The sequence below is a fragment of the Antedon bifida genome, chromosome 1 (assembly GCF_963402885.1).
Source record: "Antedon bifida chromosome 1, ecAntBifi1.1, whole genome shotgun sequence".
Classification (NCBI taxonomy): Eukaryota; Metazoa; Echinodermata; class Crinoidea; order Comatulida; family Antedonidae; genus Antedon; species Antedon bifida.
Window position 1 is genome coordinate 7,889,794 of NC_136226.1, and position 6,667 is coordinate 7,896,460.

General features: G+C 32.4%; 1 protein-coding gene across 1 annotated transcript in view; it reads left to right on the forward strand.

The window, feature by feature from the left end:
• The window catches only part of LOC144840108 (inositol hexakisphosphate and diphosphoinositol-pentakisphosphate kinase 2-like), a 230,941-nt gene that overhangs the window by 75,788 nt on the left and 148,486 nt on the right, over positions 1–6,667 (forward strand). The gene's annotated exons all lie outside the window — the stretch shown is intronic.

Consider the following 6,667-nt stretch of genomic DNA (forward strand, 5'->3'; position numbering starts at 1 on the left):
GTACAACTAAAGCCTTGTATACACTATTAAACTCTATGTGACAAAAACAATGTGATGTGCCCATATATCAATCAATTCACATTTATTTACTCATCCTTTATAATATAGTTTTATAGCATAAATGATGACAAGGATCCTGCATAGAGAAGTTTACACTTCTGTTTTCGCAGGACCCTTTTACATAAAAAACATAAACAATAAACACAAAATAATAGAAGATTTCCTATACATTTTAGAGTTGTTCAACATCAAAAAGCGATAGTGTTTTTCTAACATGATTATTTATACATTTATTTTTCTTAAAAAGAAGATATTCAGTTTATTACTTCTTTCTTTATATTTTATAGCAAAAGTATGAATACAATATAAAACAGGCTATGTGTGTATACTCGCACACACCAACACATATATGGACATGATGATGTCATATCACTACCATATTTGGCCATATCACTACCATGGGCACATCACACTTTTTTGTCAAACTAGTTTGATAGTGTAGACAGAGCTTAAGTAGTGTAGAACGCTTTCTTTGGAACACCTCTATTTACATAAGAGGATTTTCTTGGTTAGTTGTAACTACTGATAATAAGACATCTCTGTAGAACGAACGAATGACACTACGACCAACTTCCTATCCCTGGATGTCGACGGTGTCCCTTTAGGTTCTAATGTATTCATGATTTCAACAATAAAACCTGTAAATACCATTAATTATTTCAAACAACGTTTCTTTAGGCGTAGTACAGAAGGTATATTTTTTATGCGATTTACAAAAAAATGTATTACTCAAATAGATGAATAATAATAATAATTTATTTGCTACAGCTACACTTTTGAAACAGTGGCACACTTCTTGAATGAAGGTGCGTGCCGAGTAAGTAAAATAAAAGTTAAGAAAAACATTTTACTGTTTTACTTTATCGTTTTGATTTAGATTTGTATCTCCGTTAAGATCCAGTCACTGACACCCACAGCATTGCAATTGTTTTTATATATATAAATATATTTTCATTTGAAAATAGAACAATGGAAAACATTATCTTCTTTAAAACTCGAGCAAACTAATTAGCAGGTCCCAACCGAAGTAAATCTCATTTCATCCGACCTATATCTTTCCCAGTCGTGTTGATGGATGTAACCGGTAAAACCAAACTTCTTTTTTATCCTTTGGCACATACCATAGTTTTTATAATCAAGCGGGAGTTAAGTTCACTTAACACCTAAGCTATTGCACTTTTACTGTCCAGGATCAATGAAGCTAGCCATATACCTTACAGAAAGGGTATTGAGCTTTTGCATAGATCACGGTCAAAGAATTTTTCACGCGAGGGAGATTAGCAGACGTGATGTTACCACCCATTAAGTAGCTAAATCTTAACTACTAAAGTTTCCACTTCATTTATTTCAATAATTAACATAGAGATACATTTAAAAACACTTGGAATTGCTATTATGGCTTATTAGTATGTTAGAATAGTTCAGATGTACTACAGTATGCCAGCAATGTTCAACCAACAAGATATCATATCATCAAATTTAATAGGTGTGCTAAACTTACTAAATATACGATAAACACGTTTTTATTATCATATAAATCTATAAATCGTCGTCATGCGGTCTCAAAGTGTAAAAAAAAATCTCAAACTTTCGACCATCTTGTGTCAGTCAGATTGGAACTTTGAAAATGTTGGCGCCAGGTAAAAATATCCCGACAATTATGACAATATTAAGGCATCATTTACCCCTTTATCAAATCAAATTTAATGAAAATGTAGACATTAAAGGTAAAGGAGGGTTAATAACACCGTATTGTCTTACCAGTTATACCAATTCAAAGATCACTACACTATTTTTAACTCCAATGGGCTTCAAAATGGAAATTCACTTAGTCTAATTGTTTTAACCACTAAACTTTCGATTCTTCGGTTTAAAAAAACGTAGAAAAGTTAATTGTTTACGCCATCTTTTGCAAAAGTAAAGAGACAAAAAGTTGACACGCGTACTAAAAACTGTATCATTATTATCAACATTTGAACGCGCGCGTATACAACGTGTTTTCGGCGTTCGCGTACAACAGTCGTTATAATCATATCAACGTCTAAATTTGAGCGTACATTGTATGTCTTTACATATCTTCTGAAGATATTAGAATGGCCCTGAGCTAATTTAATCATTTCAACACTCTGGATGTACGGCACAATTTCGGAGCACGTGTCCAGCAACTTTAGGTCTAAATTAGAAGTGTGTACAGGTAGAAACGTAAACAAGGACTACATACTTTTAAACCAGCGTCATAACAATGTACACATGTAGTATCGATTAGTATTTGTAACATTTAACTTAAAAATCCGTAGGCATATACAAAACAAACAGGTATTCTGCTCCTGTAATATAAAATCAACCATCTAGCATGATCATAGTATACTCCAAAATAAAGAGAAAATGCATATCAAATATATCAAAGCATATCAAATATATATCTTTATACAGTAAAGGCGGGTTAGAATTAATTCTTTGCCTGTTATCTTTTTACAAAGTTATACATTGTAAAACATTCTATTAAAGTAATATATGCTTTCTTGACAAGGTGTTTAGACGAAACGAATCTAAATAGTGCGACGTATGTCATAATTGACTTGTATAAATCATGTATAAACGCAAGAGAATAATGTTAATTTAGTTTACGGTACGCTAGTGTAAAGAAGGAACTATATATAATAAACTAAGGTTAAATCATTGGTTAGACCTATTCGCCACAGTGGGGCCGTGCTTGTTAAAACGCTCGTGGGATGAACTATCGACGATTCTATCTTTCCGAAACCGTGATTCACGTGTCTATCCCTTTTGTTACATGAATTACTCCCCGTACGCTTGGTCAAAGGTCGAGTTAAATTTATGCGGTTACAGAGCTAAGAAGAACCCGGGGGGTATTAGCAGATATTCGTAATGTTGTCCCACGGGGAATATTAAGCATACATCACTACAACATCTTTTAATGCTACAGGCAACGTACGTCAGTATACATTCAACCGTTACATTCAAGTTTGCAAAGTAAATTTTTCATATGACAGTTTTTGCATTGATATGGTTTAGTATATTAAACAATGTTAATGTTTATTTCGCCCAAATGTTGATTATTATACAGTACTCTTAATGTACTGTACAATTACAGTTATAGACAGCTAACAGTAGCATGCTTTAATTAAAACCTTTGGTGTTATCACGTAACATAACTTTCAGCCAATCAGAACGTCTTCTTTACTTTACTCATTTCTGAATACGTGGCCCGCACTAAGAAAAAAAACCCGTAAGATTTTCAGCAAACAAAATGCGTAGTGTGGGCCTAACTGGCGAATTGTGAGTCTCAATAAAATGATATCGTTCAGCTCCACATCAATTAATGTATAGCTTGTATATATTATGCACTGATTAACCTATAACTTGGAGTAAATTACGTCAGCGTGGGACATTAAAGTCCCACGTCACATTGAGCGCTGTAACGAGGTTTTATCAATCACCATTTTCAGACATGATTTATTATATCCATTGTTAATTAACAATCTTATCACACAAAAAGTGATGTGATTTTGTGTATTATTAATAAAGATATTATGTATTTTGTTCACTTAAGATTGTCCCAGCGGTCAAGCCATATGCTAAGATTTTAATGTGACCATGTAAACACTATGTCACCATCTGCCGTCATCGCGTAGGGCTAATGATTAAAAACAAAGAAATTTGATATTGTATAAAAAAAAGATGCATTTAAAAATTCCTTATTGGTACTTGGTTTGCTTTTGATAATGTTCGTTAGACAACGGTTTTAGAAATCGTATACTGTATTTGATCGTATATGAAAACGCTGTCGTAACGATCCATTTGTACATCTAATTTTAAGTTATAGGTTTTTATCGGGAAATTATTGAAAATTCCTACCCTTCCTTACATACGACGAACACTTTTAGATTAGAAAAAAAAACATATTTTGATAGGTCGCGAAGTCAACCTTTTCGTAAAATACAGAAAATGGGGAATTAAATTTGTCACCATATCCGTCGCATATTTCATAAAATCCCTTCCGAATTGATATCAAAATCAGATCATATTTTTATTTGCCTTATAAAACGATCGTCGACGCAAAATCGGAAGTGTATCGCGGCGCCATCGGTGGCGAGGGAGGCGACAGCCCGTCATAAAAAACGGCACAGGAGCAGCTGTTTCAGGGCCTCAAATTTACTATATGACATGGTTATTTTATGAGGTAATTATGCAGTTATTCTACCATTGAGAGAATCGAATATACACAGTTAATATGAGATGAGTCGCTGCAGTAATTCCCAAACAAAACGATGAAATTCTGTATTGCGTCTTCTATTGCACATCTATTGCGATGATTATTCATAATGATATAACGCTATCAACGCGTGCTCACATTGAGAACACACGTTATTGCGCAGCTATACGGTTGCATGTGCATGGACCATTTAAATTTAATAATGACAATCGATATTGACTCGTCCTTCGGTTGGGAAATTAAGCTGTTGATCCTATCTAACGAAAAAACAACAGCGCTGAAGATCCTCTCCTGTAATGTGAATTCACAGTATTGAATTATATAAATACAATATATTAAGCTCACATACAACTACGTAGGAAATATTTATAAATGATGTTTTAGGAGTTAGGCCTATCTCTCTTTGACATTTTCATACGTCATCGATACAATCAAATAATGGGCGGAGAGGCAAATCCCGATGGACAGACTACAAGCAATTCTTTGCTTCCTGTGACAGGTATAGTAACTAGTCCAATGATAATTCCTCTTTCCGATCAGTTGTATTCATTATTTCATCTTTGATAACTTTGTAATTAAACAATTAAGCATAACATCAATCAGTATTATGACGGTTATGTTGGAAGGATCTGTAGCCAGCTGCGTCGGGCGAGAACTGGGTCGATCATAGCATATAGGTCACGGCGCCCGAGCTTCGTTCTATTCCCCTCCCTTTCAACTATGAATTAACTTTTACCAATAAGGTTAGGAAACAAAAATAAATTTTAAGTTGATTTGCAATAGTTGTTGAATGAAACCGATCGTTATTCGTTGAAATTAGGGATCGGGCGCATCTTCCGGGAGTTGGACTTAATTTTGTCTCTGGGTTGTCCACTCGCGGGGGTATTTTCTAATGCTCATATTAAGTAATAAAAACATGATTGTCATTTGTCTGAACATTTTCAACTGTGAATGATAATAAGTAATTTTAATCTACTTAATGTTTTTATTAGGGATATAAAAAGATAAACTAATAAGTTTTTATTGTTTTTATATTCATTTCTGTAAAAAAAAAATTCTTATTTCACTTCATTCATTTCAAGACAAAAGAAACGTTTAATTTTAACCAAAAACAGACAATTTAAGTATTTTTGCTTTATTTTAAATTTTTTCAGGTAAATAATATTTTTTTCGATCCAGTTTTTGGTCAAATTGAATAACTATTCTACGACATTAAAATCGCGTATTTAAAAAAATGTAAAAACATTTTTTTTACGGGGACAATATATCTTTAAAGAATAAACATGCAAATGTGGAAACGGTTCAATCTCTGTTAACACAATCGCACGACTGGTTCCTATCAACACACAAATTATGATTACACTTTTTTTAATGTGACACAACAAATAACATAATAACAATTATAAACTAGATGAATGTCTAAAATTGTAGAACATGATATGGTTTACTAACTTTTGACATCTTCCACGCCACTCCCAACGTCTACTATTTTTTTTTAATATTTTAAAAACTGGAGTTAGACGCCAATACAAATAACTATTTTTAATGTTTCAGATTTAAACTGAGTCAAATTATATTAAATTATATACGGTAATAGAATCATTTAATCTCAAATGCTGGGTTTGTTCTATTTATGTCACTTCTAATATGAACTTTGCCTGATTGAGTTCCAAGGTCAAAATATATTTAGATCTTTAACAAAGTTGAAATAGAACGCAACAAATCAGTTGCTAAGAAACTAATTGAAGATACCAAACTATTTTTTGAATCAATAACTATTATTTCAATCAAAATTAACCTTATTTCATTCAAAATTAACTATCTCAATCGATTATTTCAATCAAAATTAACTACTATTTCAATCAAAATTAACTTTATTTCAATCAAAATTAACCTTATTTCATTCAAAATTAACTATCTCAATCGATTATTTCAATCAAAATTAACTACTATTTCAATTAAAATTAACTACGATACTATTTCAATCAGAGTTAACAATTATTTCAATCAAGATTAACTAAATTTATTAATCAAAAGTTTTTGTTTTGAGGTCATTCTTAACCGGAAGTAAGTGATCTAAGTACCACATTTTCTGGAGTTCTGTTGCATGTTTTAAAAAAGTGTTTTACTCTTTGCCAGAGGCAAAAAATGTATTCAAATTAACTTCAAGAAATCAACAAGCCCGCCTCACCATATGGATAAATGGACGATTGACTTTGCTAATGACTTCAGCTCCCTAAAGGCATTCTACGTTTCACTCTCTTAGCACTATTTTGATTTGACTTCCCACACACACTCGCATACCACTGATGTGGTACAACTGATCTAATAAAGTTACATGAGTTTAAAACGAAGAATTTAAAACTTTTT